The 22,738-nt window shown below is 48.1% G+C and overlaps 1 protein-coding gene across 3 annotated transcripts in view; it reads left to right on the top strand.

Annotated features, from left to right (window-relative positions):
- RPH3AL (rabphilin 3A like (without C2 domains)) overlaps nt 1-22,738 on the top strand; it is a 141,890-nt gene that overhangs the window by 5,291 nt on the left and 113,861 nt on the right. For 2 of the 3 annotated variants that reach the window (XM_044248197.1, XM_044248195.1), the window contains exon 1: nt 21,691-21,791. The gene's annotated coding sequence lies outside the window, so the exon portion shown is untranslated. Of the gene's footprint in view, nt 1-5,958; nt 6,126-21,690; nt 21,792-22,738 lie in introns of those variants that run through there. The other variant, XM_044248196.1, reaches the window with a different exon arrangement.

Genomic DNA, 22,738 nt, shown 5'->3' with positions numbered 1-22,738 from the left:
AATAATAATAATTTGTGGCTCAGTTGGTTGAGCAGCTGCCTTCGGCTCAGGTCGTGATCCCAGCGTCGTGGAATCGAGTCCCACATCGGACTCCTTGCTCAGCAGGGAGCCTGCTTCTCCCTCTGCCTCTGCCTGCCATTCTGTCTGCCTGTGCTCGCTCTCTCTCTCTCTCTGATAAATAAATAAAATCTTTAAAAATTTAAAAAAAAAAAGGGCTGTGGTGAAAAGGCATGTACTCAAATGTTTGTAACAGCGCTGTTTGTAATCGCCAAAACACTGGAAATCACCCAACTGCAGTAGGATGGACAAATAAATTGGGGGAAAATACACAGGCTAGAACACTTGACTATAGCGGGGATGACCCATTGACAGGCACACGGTACACAGATGTATCACACAAACCATATGATTGAGTCTGTTTAGCTGTTCAACCACCTGTGAATGTTCAGACTATACAGTTACTGGTGACTCCAAACTGCCATGAAGACTGTTTCAGAACTTTCCACCTGTGCACACAGGCTGGGGTTCCCTTAGGGCAGACCCTGAGAAACAGAATCGTTAGGTTATAGGGCAGATGCATTTTTTCTTTTAACAAATTGATGTCCACGTGACATTCCTTTCTAAGCCTCAGATCCCATGGCTTTATCAACCTGGTCCCTGTGAAATTTCCTCTGGTCGGTTTTGGCCCCGCGGAGGTTGTTCTCCCTGGCATACCCTGTGCCCTGGCTTTGTCCCATGGCTTTTCCTTCCTACTCACACCATCACCCAACAACGAGATGGGCTGCCCCGCTCACTTCCACGCACAGGCCAATCGGCCACTCCTCCCGGCTACTCCGTGAGGGGACTCTTGGGTGGGGAGAAGACCCTTTTAAATCCAAGACACTGCATTTCTGGGAATCAGGATGTATCCTCGGTGAATGAGAAGGGGATTGAGGGCAAGCAAGAGGCCACTTTATAAACCCCAGCATCAGCCCAGCTGCTCGGATGGCCAGATCTAAAAACGAAAATTGCCAATATGTTGCTGGCTTGCGCATAGCAGCGTGAGTCAGGCTGGGCTGAATAGTGACGATCACTCACCCTCCTCGCCAGGCAGACACACTGTAACTTCGTAACACTGCCCACAGTCAGTCATGGCATCCCCCAGCTGTTGGGCTGCCATGGTGTACTAAGTGCTTTACATAAGGTCCTCACCGCGTAACTCTGGTCTTACATAAGGTGCTCTGGTATTTTTAGCAGCATGCAGCTCCGTATGAAAGGAGATGCTCTCCCATTGAATGCCGCTCCCTTTCCAGGCTGGCCTGGCTGTCAGAGGGTTGAGGATGTCTGTGCTGAGGACTGTAGCACCTGCTGGATTCTGCAATTTCTCCAGGTCCGCCTGATACCCCACAACCAACAGAAAGGGATGCACGTCACCTTGATTGCCCCCAGGCATCACAGCAGCAAGAAAAGGACCATTACACTGACTTGGCCTATTCCCCACCAGCTACATCCGAGCTTAGCGAGTGCTCCCCAAACCCAATAGAGTAGAGGGGGACAGGAGGAAACCAGAGCTGATCTGGCCCTGCTTCCACATCCCCAGAGATGGCCCCCCAGAACCTGGGCACCCAGCCTTGTGTCACCTCCCAACTGTCACCAGAAGTCTAAGGTTCCAGGTAGAGTGAAGTCAAAGGGGTGGCATGTCTTTATTCATGTCTTGGGTCTAAGGTCACTGCTGCCTTTATTCTGGTTTTGCTAAATCTTTTTGTTGTTGGTGGTGCTGTTTGTCAGAGCAGGGGCCCAAGTAGGGGTGCAGCAGACAGAGGGAGAAGCAGGGTCCCCGCTAAGTGAGGAACCCCATGAGGGACTTGAACCCAGGACCCTAGGATCATGACCTGAGCCAAAGGCAGGTGCTTAACCCATTGAACCACCCAGGCGTCCTGTTGCTAAGTCTTGAAGTATGACACACATACAGAGAAGGACATGTAACAAAATTGATGAATTTTCACAATATGAACTCACATGTGACCAACACCCTGATAAAGAATACATACCATTACCAGCCTCCTAGGAGCCTTCCTTATGCCTCCAGGAACCTATGACACTGACTTCCAACACCTTCTATTTATTTTGCCTTTTTTGCACTTTATATAAATGGAATCATATGGTACCAGGTATGAGTAGCCGGGAGTGCTGGCCAATTGGCCTGTGCGTGGAAGTGAGCGGGGCAGCCCATCTCGTTGTTGGGTGATGGTGTGAGTAGGAAGGAAGAGCCATGGGACAAAGCCAGGGCACAGACTATGCCAGGGAGAAAACCTCCGCGGGGCCAAAACCGACCAGAGGAAATTTCACAGGGACCAGGTTGATAAAGCCATGGGATCTGAGGCTTAGAAAGGAATGTCACGTGGACATCAATTTGTTAAAAGAAAAGATGCATCTGCCCCTATGACCTAAGGATTCTGTTTCTCAGGATCTGCCCTAAGGAAACCCCGGCATGTATGCACAGGTGGAAAGTTCTGGAACAGTCTTCCTGGCAGTTTGGAGTCACAAATAACTACAGTCTGAACATTTACAGGTGGTGAAACAGCTAAAGAAACTCAAATGTTCATACCCAGCAGTACTGTGCAGCTTTGAAAAAGAAGTAGTTAGAGGCACCTGGGTATCTTCGGTCATGATTTCAGGGTCCTGGGATCAAGCCCCGTGTGGACTCTCTGCTCAGCGGGGAGTCTGCTTCTTCCTCTCCTTCTGCTCCTCCCCCCACTTGGATGCGCTCTCATTCTCTCAAATAAATAAAACCTTTTTTTAAAAAAGAAAAGGAATTAGATCTTTATATAACAATATAGATGAAGGGCCCCTGGGTGGCTTAGTCAGTTAAGCATCCAACTCTTGATTTCAGCCAAGGTCATGATCTTTTAGAATTGTGAAATCAAGCCCCAAGTTTGGCTCTACACTGGGCATGGAGCCTGGTTAAGATTTTCTCTCTCTCTCCCTCTTCCCTACCCCCCTAAAGCAAAACAAAACTATATATATAAATATATATACATATGAAATAATATAGATGAATCTCTAAGACTATAGGGGGAAGAAAGCCAAGTTTCAAAGTGGTAAATAGATTATGATGCTATTTGTAGAAATATATACACATAGTCCTTTATACTTTATATGAGTACACATCCATGCAGCACACATCTATATGTAAAAGCATATAAAATGGTCTAGAAAAATATGTTCCAAACTAATAATAAAAGATGTTATCTCCAGGGAAGGGAGAAGGGGACCAGATTTGTGTGTGGTGGGGGTGGGGATGATCAAAAGGAAATGTATCCTTCTCTGATATTAAAATTTTTTTAAATTATATTTAAATTGATAAGTTAATTCATATACCTCAAATAATTCACTCATTTTAAGTATATAATCTATTTAAATCCATAAAAGGAAGAGTACTTATATAATTAGAGGTTAATACTAGTCTAACCCCCTTTGTGATAGGAGACTTTCCTCAGTGCATCTCTGAGCACTGATGGACCGTGACATGCTCACTGTTTAGTGCTTGGCTTTTTTTTTTTTTAAAGGTTTTATTAATTTATTTGAGAGAGAGAGAGAGTAAGCATGAGAAGGGGGAGGGTCTGAGGTAGAAGCAGACTCCTGCCCAGTGGGACTCGATCCTGGGACTCCAGGATCATGACCTGAGCTGAAGGCAGTTGCTTAACCCACTGAGCCACCCAGCGTCCCTAGTGCTTGGCTTTTAAGGGCAACTGGCATAGGTGGAATGTCTTCTGTTGTTTGAACTGAGGTAGCCTCTTTGTTGCTCTGCCTCTGAATCTGTCCCTTTGGAGCCATCTCAAATCAGCCTTTTCCATGGGCTGGGATTTTCACTGGTGCAAGATCCCTGTCATGCCCACCTGCTCGGGGGAGAAATACTCCCCTCTTAAAGGGATTCCTTGTAGCGTCTGTAGGGTCCCAGAGATCACGCATTCCAGATCCCAGACTGTGCTGGGCACCTGGCTCGAAGCCGTCCTAAAGTTGTGCAGAACAGGACCCTCTGCCCTGATGTTGCTTAACCACGACCTAACACTTTTTCAAAGTAATGGTCTTTTGAATTATAAAAATAACTCACATTCCCTGTGGAAATTTAGAAAACACACAGAAACACAAGAAAGTAAAAGCCATTGATTCTCAACCCCCAGAGATAACTGTTGTTTAACTGTTTTAAAATTGAGATCATTCTATATACATGATCTTATAACCTGGATTTTATTTAACATGTTTGCTTCTCCGTAAGAATGATGATTGACACATATGCAACACACTTTTTTCTTAGTTCATGGTTTTTAAATTATTTTTATGTTTATTTTTTTTTTAAGATTTATTTGAGAGAGAAAGCGTGTACATTCACTCACATGTGGACAAGCTATACACATGTGGATGTGTACCTCACATGTGTACAAGAAGGGGGAGGGGTGGGGAGAGGGACAGAGGGAGAGAATCTCAAGCAGATTCCCCTGTGAGCACAGAGCTGACAGGGGGCTTAGTCCCACGACCCTGAGATTATGACCTGATCCAAAAATCAAGAGTCGGACTGACCAAGCCACCTAGGTGCATCTATTTTTTTTTAAGATTTTAAAAATTTATTTGAGAGAGACAGTGAAAGAGAGTATGAGAGAGGAGAAGCAGACTCCCTGTGGAGCTGGGAGCCTGATGCGGGACTTGATCCTGGTACTCCGGGATCATGACCTGAACCGAAGGCAGTTACTTAACCAACTGGGCCACCCAGGTGCCCCGGTGCATCTATTTTTAAATTTTTTTTAATATTATATTTAGGGGCACCTAGGTGGCTCCGTCATTAAGCAGCTGCCTTCGGCTTGGGTCATGGTCCCAAGGTCCTGGGATTGAGGCTCCCTGCTCAGTGGGAAGCCTGCTTCTCCCTCTCCCACTGCCTCTGCTTGTGTTCCCTCTCTCGCTGTGTCTCTCTCTCTGTCAAATAAAGAAATACAATCTTAATAAGTAAAGATTATATTTATTTGAGAGAGAGATTGAGAGAGACAGAGGGACAATAAGCACAAGCAGGAGATAGGGACAGAGAGAGAAGTCGAAACAGGCTCCCCCCTGAGCATGGAGCCCAATGAGGGACTCAATCCCAGGACTGTGGGATCATGACCTGAGCCAAAGGCAGATGCAAACTGACTGAGCCACCCAGGCACCCAGCCCTGGGATTTTTTTTTTTTTAATGTTTCTTTTCTTTCTTTCTTTCTTTCTTTTTTTTTTTTAAGACTTTATTAATTTATTTGACAGACAGAGATCACAAGTAGGCAGAGAGGCAGGCAGAGAGAGAGGGGAGAAGCAGGCTCCCTGCTGAGCAGAGAGCCCGATGTGGGGCTCAATCCCAGGACCCTGGGATCATGACCGAAGATGAAGGCAGAGGCTTTAACCCACTGAGCCACCAGGTGCCCGTTAAGCATTTATTTTCAATTGGATATGTTGGAATATAAGAGGTTACTGACTTAAAAAATTATTGTGAAATGTATGTATACAAGAACATATAAAACATACATGTACAGTTTAAAGGAGAATAATGAAACCGATGTTTGCCTACCTAGCTTAAGAAATAGAGCACTGCTAGCCCTTTAGAATTGCTTTTCTACCTCTCCTTAAATGGCTCTCCCTCTTTCCCACCCCCAGGGGACGCACTAACCTGGATTTTGTTATAATTATTAACCTTCTGTCCTTCATAGCTTCACCATACAGGTTTATATCCTTCAACGATATATTGTTGGATTTTTGTATTTTGAGGTATTGGCAGTGGACTCGGGCCGGATCCCTGTTTAAACCGATACGTGTGTGTATGTGTTGTTGACATTCACCTGTTGTTGCATGTGGCTAGTACTCAGTTTATTTCTCCCTGCCACTTGTTGATGGGCATTTGGGTTGTTTCTGCTTTTCTCTACTATCACCAACATCCTCTCCATGTGTAAATTTCTCTAGGATGTTTACTTGGGAGTAGAATTACAAGGCCGTAGGCCTGTGTGCTCCTTCACCTCCTGTCCTTTTGAAGCCACGTGTGCTCCCCGAAGCCCTGGACCAGAGCATTGGTTGCTTGGTGTCTTCACCAATCCTTGGTATCATCCACTTTCTTCGTTTTCGTCGATCTGGTGAGTAGGAACTGGTATTTTACTGTGGTTTAAATTGGCGTTTGAAGGGGCGCCTGGCTGGCTCGGTTGGTGGAGCATGTGACTTTTGATCTTGGGGTTGTGAGTTTGAGCCCTACATTGGGTATAGAGATTATTTAAAAAAAATAAAATAAAATCTTGGGGTGCCTGGGTGGCTCAGTTGGTTAAGCATCTGACTCTTGATTTCAGCTTAGGTCATGATCTCAGGGTCCTGAGATCGAGCCCCACGTTGAGCTCCATCCTGGCCCTGGAGTCTGCTTGAGATTCTCTCCCCCTCCCCCTCTGCCCCTAACCACTCCCTGCACTCATGCTTTCTGTCTCTCTCTCGTAAAAAAAAAAAAGCAATAATAATAAAATCTTTTTAAAAATTGGCATTTTGATAATTATGGCTAACACTGAATATATTTATGAGTGATTTGTGCTTCCTCATTTATGCACCTGTACTTTTATCTATTTCTTTCCTATTTGACTTTTTGTCTCTTCCCTCCCCCTCCTCCAGGTGGTGCCCTATTAGATTATTACTGTTTAAAAAAAAAATATTGGATTCATAAGTGATCCTCCCACATTCACATTCTGGTACTAATTCTTTGTTTATTATGTGTAATAAACACTTCTCTCAGCTTATGGCTAGCTTTTTCACTATCTTAATCGCATCTTTTCTTTTTCTTTTTGAAGATTTTATTTACTTATTTATTTGTCAGAGAGAAAGAAGAGCACAAGCAGGGGGAGAAGCAGGCTCTCCACTGAGCAGAGACCCTGATGTGGAGCTCAATACCAGGACCCTGGGATCATGACCTGAGCTGAGGGCAGAGGCTTAACCCACTGAGCCACCCAGACATCCCCTATCTTTTCTTTTTTTGATATATTTTATTTTTTTATTTATCTTTAATTTTTGTATCTCTTTTGAGAGCGAGGGAGGGGGACTCCCTCAGAATCAACCGCTGTTTGGATTTGTTTCCACCATGGACCAATTTTGCCTGTGCTAGAACTTCTTATGAATGGAATCATACAGTATGTACTCTTGTGTCAAAGGCTTCTTTTTGTTTTAAAGGTTTTATTTCTTTGGCACAGAGAGAGACACAGCATAACAAGCAGGGGACACAAGGAACACAGGGAACACAAGTAGGGGGAGTGGGAGAGGGAGGAGCAGGCTTCCCACCGAGCAGGGAGCCCGATGTGGGTGGGGCTCGATCCCAGGACCCTGGGATCAGGACCTGAGCCGAAGGCAGATGCTCAACGACTGAGCCACACAGGTGCTCCTTTTCAAAGGCTTCTTCCTCTCTCACTTGACATAATGTCTTGATACTTGTTGTTGGTGTGTGCTTCCTTTTGATTGCTGTCATGCTCCATTGTATGGATATGTACCATTTACTTACCCACTAGCCTATGGATAGACCCCTGGGCAGCTTTGAGTTTTTGGCTGTTGTAAACAGAGCAACCCTGAGTTCCTTGTTGACATATGTTTTCAGGTGCCTTATAGTGTATATTATTTCTTTTACATGTTTTACCTCCGTAGGGAGTAGTAGAATTGCTGGGTCATAGGTTAGGCCTAACTTTTTTTTTTTTTTTTTTTTTTAATAGCATAAGATCCGTTCCGAAAACTACTCACATCCTAAGTATACTGCTTGAGTCATTTTTTTTTTTTAAAGATTTTATTTATTTATTTGGCAGAGAGAGATCACAAGTAGGCAGAGAGGCAGGCAGAGAGAGAGAGGGGAGGAAGCAGGCTCCCTGCTGAGCAGAGAACCTGATGTGGGGCTCGATCCCAGGACCCTGAGATCATGACCTGAGCCGAAGGCAGCGGCTTAACCCACTGAGCCACCGAGGCACCCCTTGAGTCATTTTTGAAAGTGTACGCTGTCATGTAGCCATCACCCAGGTCAAGGGGTGGGATCTGGGCCCACAGTGGGCGGGTCAGCGGGGCTGCCATTCTGGGATCTGACACTTGTACTGAGTGAAGCAATCAAGGAAACTAGTGGAGTCACTGTCTTTGCAGTGTTGCTGAAGAGACTTTGCGGCCCGGCTTCTTGCCGCTACTAGAGTTCCTGTTTTTTTTTCCCACATCAGCACCTTCAGCCTTGCCATCAGTTTTGAGCTAGGAGGTATCCCTCTGGTGAATTCCTCTCTGCTCACGTCAGCCGCCCTGGCTTCTGTTGCTTGCAGCCAAACGGCTAGCCCCCATATTTTAGCGGATTGCACCCCTCATCTTGCTAGAACTCTCTTAGCAGTGGAATCTGCTTTTAACCAATCCCTATATTTTTCTATGACCCCATTTGAACCCTTGGACTCCTGGGCTAACAAGGTGAGCTCTCGGACAGGTAGTCACTTTACGTCTAATTAAAAAGTTGGTGGCAAAGCTACTTCAAACGTTTGGGCTTGGCAAATCTTTGTTTTGTTTTGTTTTGTTTTCTTTCCCCTCTAACTTTAAATTTAGTTTGGAGTTTTGGAACAGTTTTCTCTCGGTCCCCGGTGGGAAGTTAATGGAGAACACTGGCTTAATTTAGAAGATGAAATGTAGGAGTGTGTATGAGTTTCTGAACTTCATTTTTGGAAACCAGGTTCATTTCTCTTGCTCCTCCAAGTGGAGCGCTTGGGGGGACAGAGGAGGGGGAGCTCGGGGCTCTGATCAGAAGGTAGACCCAGAGTCGGGGTTCTTCCGCACCATCCCTCAGGGACCATTTGCCTAAGAAGGCTCAACATCCAAATCATTCTATTCTAAGTGGGGCCTCCTTGAAAGTAAAAAAGGAAATGAAGTCATTTCTGGTTGCTCTTTTAATGTCATTGAATCACACCGATTAGTGATAGGAGACGACCCAATTCCAACTGGTGTCTGAGTTGTCACAGTGCTTGTCCTCCTTAATGTCAGGGTCTGGGAAAGTGTTTGATCAAGGGGCAGGGTCCATGGGTGACGTTTGCCAAAAAAAGGTCAGAGACAAATGTGAAGTCCTTTCTAACCTCAAGTGATAAAACCCAGTCCAGGCTGTGTCTCGGGGCAGCTGCCTGAGCGGCCCGCATTTACCGTTTCCATCCCAGGGCCCTTCTGGACGGCCGGTTCCTGCAGCCATCTCTTCCTGCCAGTTCTAATTTTTGAGGCGCTCTCCTCATTTGTGGAAGCCTCAGCTTTGGGGTCTAATTATCCCGGCCTAGACGTGAAGAGCTTTCTCCCTCTGTCTGGGCTTGTTAGGACCTTACGCTTAAGACTTGAGCTTAGCAGAAACAGGCCCTGGTCCTTCCCCACGTAGCCCTCCCCCCGCCTCTGAAGGGTGCTGCCAGGCCTCTCACTCAGCTGCTTGGAGCATCTTGCTTGGCCTGAGCTGCAGGTAGCCACGGCTGTGGTGGGTTTGCTAAAGTCATTTTTGCAAGCTGAGTGTCCCATGAGGGCACCACACAGAAGACGGCTTCAACTTACGTAGTTGATGACAGTGATTTTCCAACAGATGGACATTAAGTCTCTTGTTTTCATGTTACCAGTGTACTGTAATAATTTTCCAACAGTGGGGAGAGAAGCACCTCGGATAAAAGGAGCCTCCTCTCATCCTGCACAAAATGGGTCATGGGCTGGGATGGCCTCAGACTGCCTGTAAACCTGTCTTTGGATTTGGGTCCCATGGTGAATTGCATTGCCCTCGACAGGGTGACAGGGGATAACTTGGCAGGGGAGGGACTTTGGGACCAAGCAGGCCTCGTGTGGCATGTCAGTCGCCTTCACAGAATTGAAACTTGGTGCCTGGGTCCCTCTCTGGGGTCCTCGCGGAGAGGACAAGCCAAGGGAGCTGCCAGAATTCAGTTAGGGGCTGACCTCACTTTGCGCAGGCCTGTCTGGAGTGTGGGTCGAGGAGCTTCTTAGGGTTTGAGGGTTTGCCGCCACAGGTCCCTTCCCTGGAGCAGCCTCCCTGACATCACTCTGAGTGCTGAGCTCTGCGGACTGATGAAGAACATGGGCTCCTAGGGCGTTAGTGTTGGAGTCTAGGGCAGGCATGTGGGACGACCAGCACGCTGAGATAGCTTGGGAGCTGCTGTGCTCAGAGGAGGGCTGGGCGGCAAGGAGGGCTGTGTGCTGGGGAGGCAGGGTTAGTGGGGGTGGGAAGGTAAGGTGCCCCAGAGGCTGGCGGGGGGCGGGTTATCCGCAGGAGGCTCATGGGCAGTTCTAGGGTTCTGACACATAGGCGAGGCCAGCAGGTTGGTAGAGCTTCAGAAGCTGGGGGAGTGAGGCTTCAGCAGAGAGGAGGGTGGCCTGTAGCCGGCCCAGAGCCAGAAGTGCCCGGCGTCTGTAGGATGTGGTGGGGACCTAGCATGAGCAGCGCAGAAGCTGGATTGCTTCCTGGGTAAGGGGCAAGGGGCTCTGGGTTCAGACTTAGAGGTTTCATCCTGCCTCTAGCACTCCTCCCTCTGTGACCTTGAAAAGTTGCTTTGCCTCTCGACCTCAGTTGCCTCATCTATAAAATGGAAACAATGAGTCCCTGTATTGCTGTCGTGAGGACGAAACGAGAAGTCTTGGACAAAGCATTTAGAACGATGCTTGGTATGTGGGTGAGTGTGATTCTTATTGCTAGTAACGAGTTCTTGGTTTGGCCTGTGGGGTGTCCTCTGGGCCTGGACCCGCCTGCTGGTGGGGTTCATACTCAGACTTCAGTGCTATATCAAATTCTGGAACCCACGTACCTGCTCCCTTTCTGTGGAGCTGTGAGCTCAGTGAGTTTGATGTGTCTCTCAGTTTAATCTTCAGATTTCTGGTGGCATCTCCTCTTTCTGCTCTCTGCCTGGCCTCTGTTCTCTTTGATCCCTAAGTATATTTGTTATTGTGTTTAGTCCCCAAGCTGCCTCAAGCCCTCCTTGAAAGAGACAGTTATACATTTTGAATGGATGAGTATAACCTTAGATTATACCTTGAATCAGGGTAACAATGTAAGGGGTAGGCTCTGCCTGCCCATGTCCCTGCCCACTCCTCTTTACCTGAGTTTGGGGGAATCAGTGGAGGCCCTAAGAAGGGTCAGTCACTGGGAATGCCCACCCCAAACCCACTGCAGAGAAACCCAGATTTTTCTGGCTGTGAAGATGCACTCTCAGGCCATGTTGGGTGTTGGTGAGAGGGTGGTTGGAGGAGGACAAAGACGAGCTCCCATTAAGCTCCACTGTGTACTGGTACTGTGCAGGTGCCTAATCCACTTCGGGCTTCTCCAGCAGCCAGAAGGCTGCCACTCAGGATCATTATCCCAGCTGTGGGACTGTAGAATTCTAGAGTGTTTATTCTGTAAGTCTGGAGGAGGGAGGTGGATCTACCATAGAATCAGTTTGGACCTAGTCGTGGGCCATATGAAGGACCAGATGGAAGACCTTCCCCAGGACTTCCTTGTGCTCCTCAAACTTGCCAAGACATATGTCTCAGTCATCTCTCGCCACAATATTGCCACATAACAAACCACCCAAAACCCACCAGCATATGTCAGTAAGTGGTTATTCCTCATCATGGGTCTTTGGGTTGGGTGGAGTCTGGCTGACCTAGGCTGCGCTCAGTGGGATTTGTTGACTTCATGCTGGGAGTTGGGTTTAGGTGTGTTCCATGTGTCTGATCATTTGGACCAGTGACCACCAAGGTATGTTTTTGTCATGGTGACAGGCAGTAGTACAAGAGAGCGAGCTCAGGGGCACAAGCACATTTCAAGCCTTCTCTCACATCGTATCCGCCGACATCCCATCAGCCAGTCCCAGGCCATGTGGTCAGTCCCAAGCCAAGGGACAGGGAAGTACACTGCCCACCACGAGGCCATGGCAGAGTGTGGCTATCTTATACAATGACTGGAAGTAAAGAATTGACCCCAGTAACTCATTCTACCTTGGGATGACTTTTATTCATTCACTCTGTAAATATTTTTTTTGAAAGACTACAGTGTGCTGTCACTGTGCTGCCTCTGGGGATAGAGCAGTAAACAAAACAGTCCTGGTTCTTGCCTTATGGAACTTCTAGTGAGGGACACACACACACACACACACACACACACATGTGCATACACACAAGAGCTACTTCTGTTGTTAATTGTTTAATTACAGTTGTAATCATCCCTACAAAGGAGAAGTAAAGAGCCCTGGGGGGCATGTGCAAAAGGGCCTGACCTAGTCCAGGGAGGAGGAGATGGTTGAGCTCAGAAATGAAGGGCAAGACTTAATCTGGCAAAGGATCCCTGATAAGACTTACGGCTGACTTCTCATCAGAGACCATGAAAACCAGGAGGCAGTGGGGTAACAAAGTGCTAACACAAAAAAGACCGTCAACTAAGAATTCTACATCCAGAATCAAATCTATCCTTCAGAAGTGAAAGAGAAATTAAGACATCTCAGATAAATCAAAACTGAATTTGTTGCTGTCAGCCATGCCCTACAAGAAATACTAATGAGAGTCCTTCAGGCTGAAATGAAAGGACACCAGACAGGAACTCAAATCCACATGAAGAAATCAGGAGCACCTTTAAAGCTATAGATGTATTTTTTTTTGTAACTCTTTTCTTTTATCTGCATAAAGCAATAGTTATAAAACTGTGTTGACAGGGTGATAACCTTAAGAGATGTAGTTTGCATAGCAATAACAGCACAAAGGAAGGGGGAGGAGAGAGAGCTATATCATAGTGGAGTCTTTGTATGTTGTTGAAATTGATTTGCTATTAATCAGAGCTAGATCATTTTAAGTTAAAATGTTAATTGTTATCTCCAGGACTACCACTAAGAAAATAATTTAAAAATATGTGGCAAAAGAGAACTAAAATGGTATGCTGGAAAATCCCTATTTAACATAAAAGAAGGAAGTCATGGAAGAATGTAGGAATAAAAATACATGACATAGAGAAAACAAATAGCAAAATGGCATAAATCTTATCCATAATTGCATTAAGTGCAAATGGACTAAAAAGTCCAATAAAAGACAGGGATTAACAGGATGGATAAACCCAACTCTATACTGTCTACGAGAAACACACTTTAGATTAAAAGGTACATGTCAGTGGAAAGTAAGGGAGTAGAAGAGGATATACCACATTAGCAGTAACTATGAGCGAGCTGAGATGGCCACGCTATAGCAGAAAAAATGTTTAAGACAGAAATAGTGACGAGAGACAAACAAGACATTTTGTAATGTGCGAACATTACTGTTAACTGATCAGGAAAACGTCAATTATATATGCACCTAACAAGGGACCTCTGAAATACTCAAAGCGAAGACTAGCAGAGATGAGGGGAGAAGCAGGCAATTCAACAGTCATAGTTGGAGACTTCAAGGTTGCAAAGTAATAGATAGACCAGGGCAGACCAGACCCGCAAGGGAACACAGGGCTTGAACAACCCTGTCAGCCAGGTAAGACTGACAGATGTCTACACAGCACGCCTCCCAACAGAAACAGAGTCCATGTTCTTCTCAAGGGCTCATAGAGTTTGCTCCAGGAGATAACTGTATCCTGAAATAAGCCTCCTTAAATTTCAAAGGATCAAAATCCTTCAAAGTATATTTTCTGCATACAGTGGAATGAAATTAGAAATCAGTAACAAAAGGGAATTTGGGAAGTTCACAAACAGATGGAAAGTAAGCACGGCTATCTAGCCGATGGGTCCAAGAAGTCATGAGAGAGATTCGAAAATACTTCGAGATGTAAGAAAATGAAAATACGACATGTCCAAAGTTCTGGGATGCAGCTGAAGCCGTGCTTAGGAGGAAATTTACGTTAAAAGTGCCTGTATTGGGGTGCCTGGGTGGCTCAGTGGGTTAAAGCCTCTACCTTTATCTCAGGTCACGACCTCAGGGTCCTGGGATCGAGTCCCGCATTGGGCTCTCTGCTCAGCAGGGAGCCTGCTTCCTCCTCTCTCTCTGCCTGCCTCTCTGCCTACTTGTAATCTCTGTCTGTCAAATAAATAAATCTTAAAAAAAAGGTACCTGTATTAATAAAGGAGAAAGACCTCAAATTAATAATCTTCTATCTTCAGAAACTAGAAGAAGAACAAACTAAATCCAAAGTGAGCAGAAGGAAAGAAATAATAAAGATTGGAGCACAGATAAATGGAAGAGTAGAAAAGGCCACCTGTTACATGGCCCCATTTATATGAAATGTCCAGAATATGCAAATTCATAGAGAAAACAAGGGGATTAGTGGTTGTTGGGAGGTTGCTGAGGGGAGGGAAAATGGGGAGTGAGTGCTGGTAGGGGGTGGGTTAGCAGGGAGGATTTTGGTTTTATCTTCAGAGCAGTAGGAGGCTCCTGGAGGATGGACCTAGAGAGTTCCATTTTGGGTTGCATTTTGAAGAGCTCTCTGGGACTTTGGAGGAGAACGGATTGGAGAGGGTCATCGGTGGGTTTGGGGAGGCCTCTGCATTTCAGGGAGGTTATTGTTCAAGGTTCCCCCCGCTAGATGGAGCCAGACCTCCCCGGCCACTGACTGGAACCCCCCTGGGTGTTCTTCATCAGCTCAGAGACTGGCTGAGATCTCCTGGCTTAACGTGTGGTCAGGAACGGACCTCATATTCATCCGGCTAACGAGGGCTAGATGGTTGCAAGCAGTAGCCATTGAACAAAAAGGGGAATTTCTTGCCAGGTCACTGGAGTATCTCATGGAAGCTCAGGCCGCTGGAAGGGCTGAATCAAGCCCATGGACCCGAGGGAAACACAGCAGCCCTCTCTCTGACTAGTGTTTGCTTCAGCCTCGTGTGGCCTCTTGTTTCCCACCGCACACGATCCTTTTCTTTCCTGGGTACCCACATGGGGAAAGTGGACCCTCCACCAGCTCCTGGGTTTACAGCTTACTTTTCCAGAAAGCAGTTGAGACTCAGCTCATTTCCCAGATTTTTTTTTTTTTTTAAGATTTTTTATTTTTATTTATTTGAGAGAGAGAGAGACAGTGAGAGAGAGCATGAGCGAGGAGAAGGTCAGAGGGAGAAGCAGACTCCCCATGGAGCTGGGAGCCTGATGTGGGACTCGATCCTAGGACTCCAGGATCACGCCCTGAGCCGGAGGCAGTCGTTTAACCAACTGCGCCACCCAGGCGTCCCTCCCAGATTTTCAAGGGGAAGGACTTCAACATCCCTGCTTGCTCGGGACGCACCCCCCAGAGGGTCCGTTGGGCCCGAGGAAGGAGGCTGGTTACAGTGTAAATGCTGGGCTTCTATAGCGCCCCCACCCCAAAAGACAGTTGGGCAGCAGTGGTAAGGTGGAGGAGGGGAAGGGACATCAGATAAAGGCCAGGTTCTTTTATGGCAGGGTGTCCCCCCAAACCGGACACACACTTGGGGTAACTCGCTGCCTAGGACTGGTCTGCCCCCAGGGATAATCTACACGAGACCTTCTTCTGTCACTTGACCTGGTTTGCAGATTCATTCTTTTTTTTTTATTTTATTTTATTTAAAGATTTTATTTATTTATTTGACAGAGAGAAAGATCACAAGTAGGCAGAGAGAGGGGGAAGCAGGCTCCCCGCTGAGCAGAGAGACTGATGCGGGGCTCGATCCCAGGACCCCGAGATCATGACCTGAGCCGAAGGCAGCGGCTCAACCCACTGAGCCACCCAGGCACTCCTGCAGATTCATTCTTGATTGTCCATCTCCCCTACGCTTTTTGGCCTTTACTTTCAGCCTCTGGCTGGGCCCGGAATGTTCCAGAATTTAGAATTCGTCTTACCACCTTTGTGAATTCTGTCTGTTCCCACAGTAAAGAAAGACCTAACCGTTCCCCGCTGACCAATGTGTTGAAAAGGACCCCGGTTATTGTCATTGTCTCGTTTTCACCTGCTACTTGAAACTCCGTGGCACTGACTTAAGGTACCTCCAAACCCTGGTGATTGTGGAGTAAATGGGCCTCTGATTGCAGACGGGAGGCCAGAGGAAGTGCATGTGACATCCGGTGGGAGGTGTGCGTGGGGGTCGGCTGCCGGTGACCTCACACTGCCCCATGGTTTCCAGCCTCCGCTCATGCTCTTTACCTGGCCTGCAGGTGGTGCATGGGGCCTGGAGCCCTGGTCCTTGGCACCAGGGGGAGGTGGCAGCTGCCAATTCCAGTCCCAAGGAGTGTGATTGATCTGCATGGTGCTTTTTCTCTGGCTGTGCGAAGCAGGGACTTGAAGTCCTTCAGTCAGGCATGGTTCTCAGACACTGGGGTAGAGGGAAGGGAGGGACAAGGAAGGACTCTGCATACAGATGTCGGCTCCAAAGGCTCAACTCTTGTTGAATGCCTCCAGCATTTGTAGGAAGCCGTGCAGCGTGGCGTTTTCTTGCTCATGGCTGGGTGCTGGTTGCCCAGAATATTCTTTCCAGTGCTGATAATGATGCCGGTGGCATAAGCTGGGGGCTTAGCGCTGATTAGCAGTCAGGAACCTCTCCATTTAGTCTCTGTTACAACTGAACAAAGTAGGATAGATTGTTTTATATGCATTCAGTAGTTGGTAAAACCTCATGTTGCCCAGCGAGGGGTGGGGTGGTGAGAGTCGTTTTTCTCCTGTACTTCCGTCACTGCTGGCCCGAGCTGGGACTAAAGGCCCAGCCTCTCCTCTCTAATCCCAGACTCTGTTCACAGCAGGGCGTGGGGGTGATCTGAATGCTTTTGTTCTTCCTTGTTTTCTCCGTCTTCTGCCCATCTCTCCCTGTAGGCCTCCATCTGGCTCCATGAAGGAATCCAGATGCCCACGGGAATGTAGCTTTCTCTCTAGATCTGGAATATAGACAACATGTAGGAATATGTCTTTACAACAGAAACATAAAATAGGTATTATATGTCAGATCTAGAAGAGGTTGTTTTCTGTATACTTAGGTACATATGTTTGTGTCTGTGTGTATGTAATTAAATTGAAAACTGTAAAAGCAAGATCAGGAAAAATGTAGATTAACCAGAAGGTCAGAACCAGGGAGAGAGAATACAGGCTCAGGCCAGAGAGCTGTGCACAGTCGGCTGCCTCTGAACCACAAATTTAGCTCTGAACTCGTGAGTGGTCGAAGCAGGAAAACAGTATTATTCGCACGGTCCATGTGGTCCATAAGGAATAGGATACCAGTCACGGGGGGCTACTCCAGGCCATTAGATCTACAGGAAATTTCTTGCTTGCATGGTCCTCTATGGGACCGCAAGTGGCACAGAAAATATGGGACATGATGGCGTACTCCTGCTCCCGTGGGCAGATGTCACTGACCGGTCGTGGCCCTTGCCTGCAGAGGACAGACAGAACCTTGCCATCCTTCTAGCATGTGCTCTGGGCAGCCATTGCCAGGGCTGTGCCCGCACCGGGCATGTTGGCGGTGTTGGGAGCCACGAGAGAGCTGTGAGCGGAGAGCCACATGCTCGGGCTGAGCGCTGCCGAGGTGTGACAGAGGTGGGCCTGTCCTGTGTGCACCGCAGATCTGTTTGCTGCGAAAGCCCTCTGGGTACCAGTGACCTGTCGGGGTGAGAAGAGGGGATAAATGCATTTGCAAGGACATGGACACACCAGCAGTTCCTGACTCACTCTAGCCACTCACTCGTTCCCCAGGTGTTTAGCAAAGTGTGCCTGGCCCACCGTCCTCTCCCTTCTGGGGCCCGTCACCACTCCAAGATGCCCTCCTCGACTTCCTCTACTTTGGAGCTCATGAACCGTGCACTTTTCTCTCAGCCCCCATCACAGCTGGTACCGATGCATTTATTTGCACTGATTTGTTTGGTGGCTCTGTTGCCCTCCAAGACACGAGCTCCAAGCCAGGGACGGGGTGTGTCTTGCTCACGCCCCTCCTATGCCAGCATAGGCTTGGTACATCATAGGTGCCTGGTACATAACTGTGGCGTGAATGAGTGAAAGCACAAAGGTGAAGCAGGTGCAGGCTTTTCCGGGTGAACCGGCATAAGGGAGCCAATGCCCAGCCCTGAGGGGGGTGGGGACGGTGTTCGAGGGGGCAAGGAGATCAAGGAAGGCTTCTGGATGTACCCCACTGGCTGAGGCTACAAGGATGAGGTGGAGGGAAGGGTCATCCAAGGCCCCGGGGGCAGGGAGCTGAGGCACAGAGGCAGCGCTGGAGGAGGGAAGGGCCAGGATTACTTTGGGGTGCTGTAAGGGCAGTGGCGGGGGTGGGGTGGGGAGCTAGCTGCTGGAGCAATGCGCAAAGGCGACTGGGGCAGCAGAGGGGAGGGCAGCAGGTTTGTGGGTGGAGCAGGGATGGGGTGGGGGAGGGACCTCAGGCAGGCAGGGGCAGAGGGGAGAAGGGCAGGGGAGATCAAACCCAAGTGGATGCAAGAATAGTGGAGGGAGCCTTTGCTCCTCAGTCTTTACATCCTGCTTCTCCTGTGCCTGTCAATCCTTGGGGAACCCCCTCAGGCAGGCTCTGGCTCTCCAGACCCCAGCGCAGCCCTGGTCATGCCTGCCGCCCCTGCTGGCCTGGCCCCACTCTCTGGAGGCGCTTTGTGCCTCTGGTTCACTGCATAACGCTTCTGCCCACACATCCAATTTTATCTTATCTATTGCTTTTAAAGATTTTTTAAAAAATTATTCATTTGAGAGAAAGAGTGCGCGTGAGAGCATGAGCCAGGGGCGGGGGGTGGTGGAGAGAAATAGAGAAGCAGACTCCCCCCTGAGCAGGGAGCCCAACACAGGACTCAGTCCCAGGACCCCGGGATCATGACCTGAGCCAAAGGCAGACGCCTAACGACTGAGCCACCTGGCCTCCCCACCCCACATTTCCAGTTTTAAAATGGAATATGTACTGATCATATTTGTAGCATTTTTAAAAAATTTATTTGTTTATTTATTTGACAGAGGCAGAGAGGCAGGCAGAGAGAGAGGGAGAAGCAGGCTTTCCACCGAGCAGAGAGCCCAACACAGCGCTCGATCCCAGGACCCTGAGATCATGATCTGAGCCGAAAGCAGAGGCTTAACCCACTGAGCCACCCAGGCGCCCCTGTAGCATGTTCTCTTGCAAAGTTCTCAAAGTTCTCACGGCTTTTTTTAAATGCCTTTATTTTCCAGGAACAGATTTATTTTCCCCCTCTTCTGCTTTTTAAGGTGTTTTTCAGTCACTTACATAAAGAACTTTTATTTCCCATTTATATTAAGTATCACCTTACCCTCTTTCATATACGAGTCACTCACTTTGTCAGTTGGGTTCCTACTTTCATGCTCAAGCCTGTTCGGTGAGGTTTTGACTAAAGAGGGTGGGGACACAGCAGTGATGGGGGCCTTTTTGCTTGGGATTCCCACATTGCAGGATGATGCTGGATTGAGAGAGGCCAGAGGGGGCACACATGCCCCACATGTTAGTGTGGAAGGTTCTCGAGTCAACATGCAAGACTTACTTCCTTGCTCTTTGTTCTAGCTGCACTAGTCTGGTTGCCCTGGCAAATCTGGGGCTGTTGGGCCTGGCAGGTGAGCCAGAGTCTGGGAAGATCTGGGACAGCCTCACATAGCCCTGGGGCATGCAGAGTGGGTGAATCTCCTGTAGTGGTTTGGGTGGATCCCGAGGGGGCAGTTCAGTTGTGGGGACAAATGGGGAGGCTGTCACAGCATCCAGGGTCCAGGGAAGAAGCCCACAGTGGGGTGGAGGGCTTCCTCTGGGCACGCGGCTGCTGTAAAGGGCCCAAGTAGGCCTGGGAATGAAGTCTGGGCATTTCAAGAGGAAGCAGCCACTGCCCTGGCATCTCCAGGCTAGATTGCTGCTGGCACAGCCCTCCACAGGGGTCGGTGATCTCTGGAGCAGGAAGCTCCTTTCTAGGACATTTCTGTTAACATGTTAACATGTTAATTCATGTCAAGCTTACTCAAATTTGTGATTACGTTTCCGCTCCTTCTCATTCCTGGAGAGGTGCTTTACTCAGGACTCTTGATTACAGCTGACAAAAACCTGACTTAAACTCGCTTGAGCATAAAGGAGACTCTGTGGACCCGGCAACTTGGAATCAGGGTGGTGGTTCAGGCATGGCTGGATCCAGCGACTGACGATGCCATCTGGGTTATTTACCTCTATCTCTCAGCTCAGCTTGTTTTCATCTTAGGCTGTGGTGGCAAGATGGCCACTGGTCATCCCAAGCCAACATTGTCCTCACAGCTTACTCTCACTGGGAAAGAGTGTGCTTCTCAGTAACTCTTGAGAGAACCCTGGGGAAGGACCCACAGGCCCACCCAGTCCTGTGCCATTCACTGTGCTCAAGGGGTGGGGATATTCTATTTGGTTGGGCCCAGTCACGTTCACCCTGAGGAGGGAATGTGGGGCCATATAGTGTCTGTGCGGGCCGCTCCCCCAAGGACTTGTGGGCATGATTTTCCTTGGCCTGGAGGAGGACTCATGCGCAAAGACAGAAATGCTGGACAGACGAAATGTATGCCTGGGCCAGCCTCTGTCTACCTTCAGGATGAAGGACCAGCTGGTTCCCAGTGTACCTGGGGATGTGGCTGCCAATTCCCACAAACTCAGAGACAGCTGTGTCCCGTCCTCCTGCGTGATACCACCAGTGTCACATACTAGCTTTCCCCAGCATTGTTAGCTATGGGAGCTTTCCTTGAAATGAAACCATCCCTGAAAGTCCAATATAGGAAGCAGAGGAGTGCCGTGTTGCTCTGGGTTGGGTTGGAACACACTCTCTGTATTCCTTCCATTCTCTATCAACAGCCCTGAAGAGGTGGTGTGACACCCCAGGGCTCCTTGGAACCCAGTTTGAGAACCTCTTCATGATGCTATCCAACCATCCCTTTCAGTGGCGTCTGTTTTTGTTCTCCCTGAGGGATAGGTTGCCAGACATGGTGTTTTTTTCTTACCAAGACAACCTTTTTTCCTGTTGTTAACTTGTTTGCATTATGAAAAGGTCAAAAAGGAGATCCTCGTCGTCTTCCCACTGTAGGCAGGTGTCAGCATGTAACAGCCCCTGGCTACACAGGGGCTCACTCCGTAACCTTGTCTTCCTCAAGCTATATTTGGGAGGCTGTTCCGTTTATGGCATTGGTCAAGTTATCTGTTCCTCAGTTTACCTTTTTCTTGGGGAAATACACCCATACTTATGAGATGTCTCATGCATGACACTATCTAGAACGAGTTTTTGTTATTTATTTATTTTTTTTAAGATTTTATTTATTTGACAGAGAGATAGAGCACAAGCAGGGGGAGCAGAGAGAGAGAGGGAGACACAGGCTCCCTGCAGGGAGCCCGATGTGGGGCTTGATTTTAGGACCCTGAGATCATGACCTGAGCTGAAGCCAGATGCTTCACTGACTGAGCCACCCAGGTGCCCCTAGAATGCATATTTTGGCTACCTTTCCATGAAAGGTACCCTTTCTAACAACAAGAACAAATCCTTGAAATTCATAAAAGTAACCAGACTACAAAAATAATACAAAAAAGACAAAAAGATTATAAACATTCCCAAAGGAGGTCTCCCTCTAATAGGAAGTGTCCCTAGTCTGTTCACAGAAAAGACTGTGTTGTCAGGGAGACTGGTCACCAGCAGACCAGCCGTGGGCTGCCTTTGTCCCAGCTTCAGTCCACTGGGGAGAATCCAGGCCTTGGTTTGGCTCCAGCTGGGGCCTCCCTGCGGCTGCCACTTATTGACTTAAGTCTGAGTGATTCAGATCTTCCTCTGGGGTCACCCCTGACAACACGTGGTGGGAGGGAGAGTCACCTCCCGCGCCCCAGCGCCACCAGGGCCAGGCGTCCCCTGCGAAGCCTCTCCGGCTCCTGGTAGGTGTTTTGGGGTCTCTGGCTCTGAGGGGACAGGAAGAGGACTTTTGTATTTCCTGGAACCAGAGGCTCAGCTCATACAGGGCTTTTCCCAGAACTCTGCTAAGTCCCAGGGCAGGGTGTGTGTGTCTGGGCCGGAGAGTGTGGGTTAATGGTTAATGGGAGACTTGCTTTTCCGGGTTGGGTTGCCCAGGTCCTGCTGCTCTGGAGAAAGAGACAGCAGGGGTCTTGCCCAACTGCCCCCAGTGGTGCTGCTGTGACCGTCACGGTCTATACCATCGTCCAAGAGACCCGGCGGACAGGAATTGATTTGGTGGGCAGAGAGGATGTGTGTTGCAGTAGAGAGTTGAGCAGCAGTGAGCCCAAGGCGAGGCAGAAAATGGGACCCATTAATACGACTTGAGCTAATTGAAACATTTGGTTTGATAAAATATCTTTATTGCACATGATGCTGTCCATAGGCACCAGGAAAGAGGCGGTAGGCTCTTTTCCCCCAACGTGCTCACATTTGGGGTCAACCAGGACAGGCCTAGAACAGGTCCCCAGATAACTGTGCGACAGGGCCGGAAAAACCAAGGGCCATGAGAGGCAAAAATAAACCGCCAAGACAGCATTTCTTGGGTTGTGATTGTAAGTACATAGTAATGTTAAGTACATTATGTAGATGAGCATTTGAAACACTTAATGGATTATGTATTTATTTTCATGTCTATTAGAATATAACTTTGTTTTCTTCAGTTGCCATCTGTTCACGGCAAATGATATGGTTTTCTTTCCTTTTTTAAAGATTTATTTATTTATTTATTTATTTAAGATTTTATTTATTTGACACAGAGAGAGAGATCACAAGTAGACAGAGAGGCAGGCAGAGGGGTGGGGGAAGCAGGCTCCCTGCTGAGCAGAGAGCCGAATGCGGGACTCGATCCCAGGACCCTGAGATCATGACC

This window comes from Neovison vison, chromosome 5 (genome assembly GCF_020171115.1).
Source record: "Neovison vison isolate M4711 chromosome 5, ASM_NN_V1, whole genome shotgun sequence".
Taxonomy (NCBI): domain Eukaryota; kingdom Metazoa; phylum Chordata; class Mammalia; order Carnivora; family Mustelidae; genus Neogale; species Neogale vison.
This window is presented reverse-complemented; position numbering and strand designations above follow the sequence as displayed.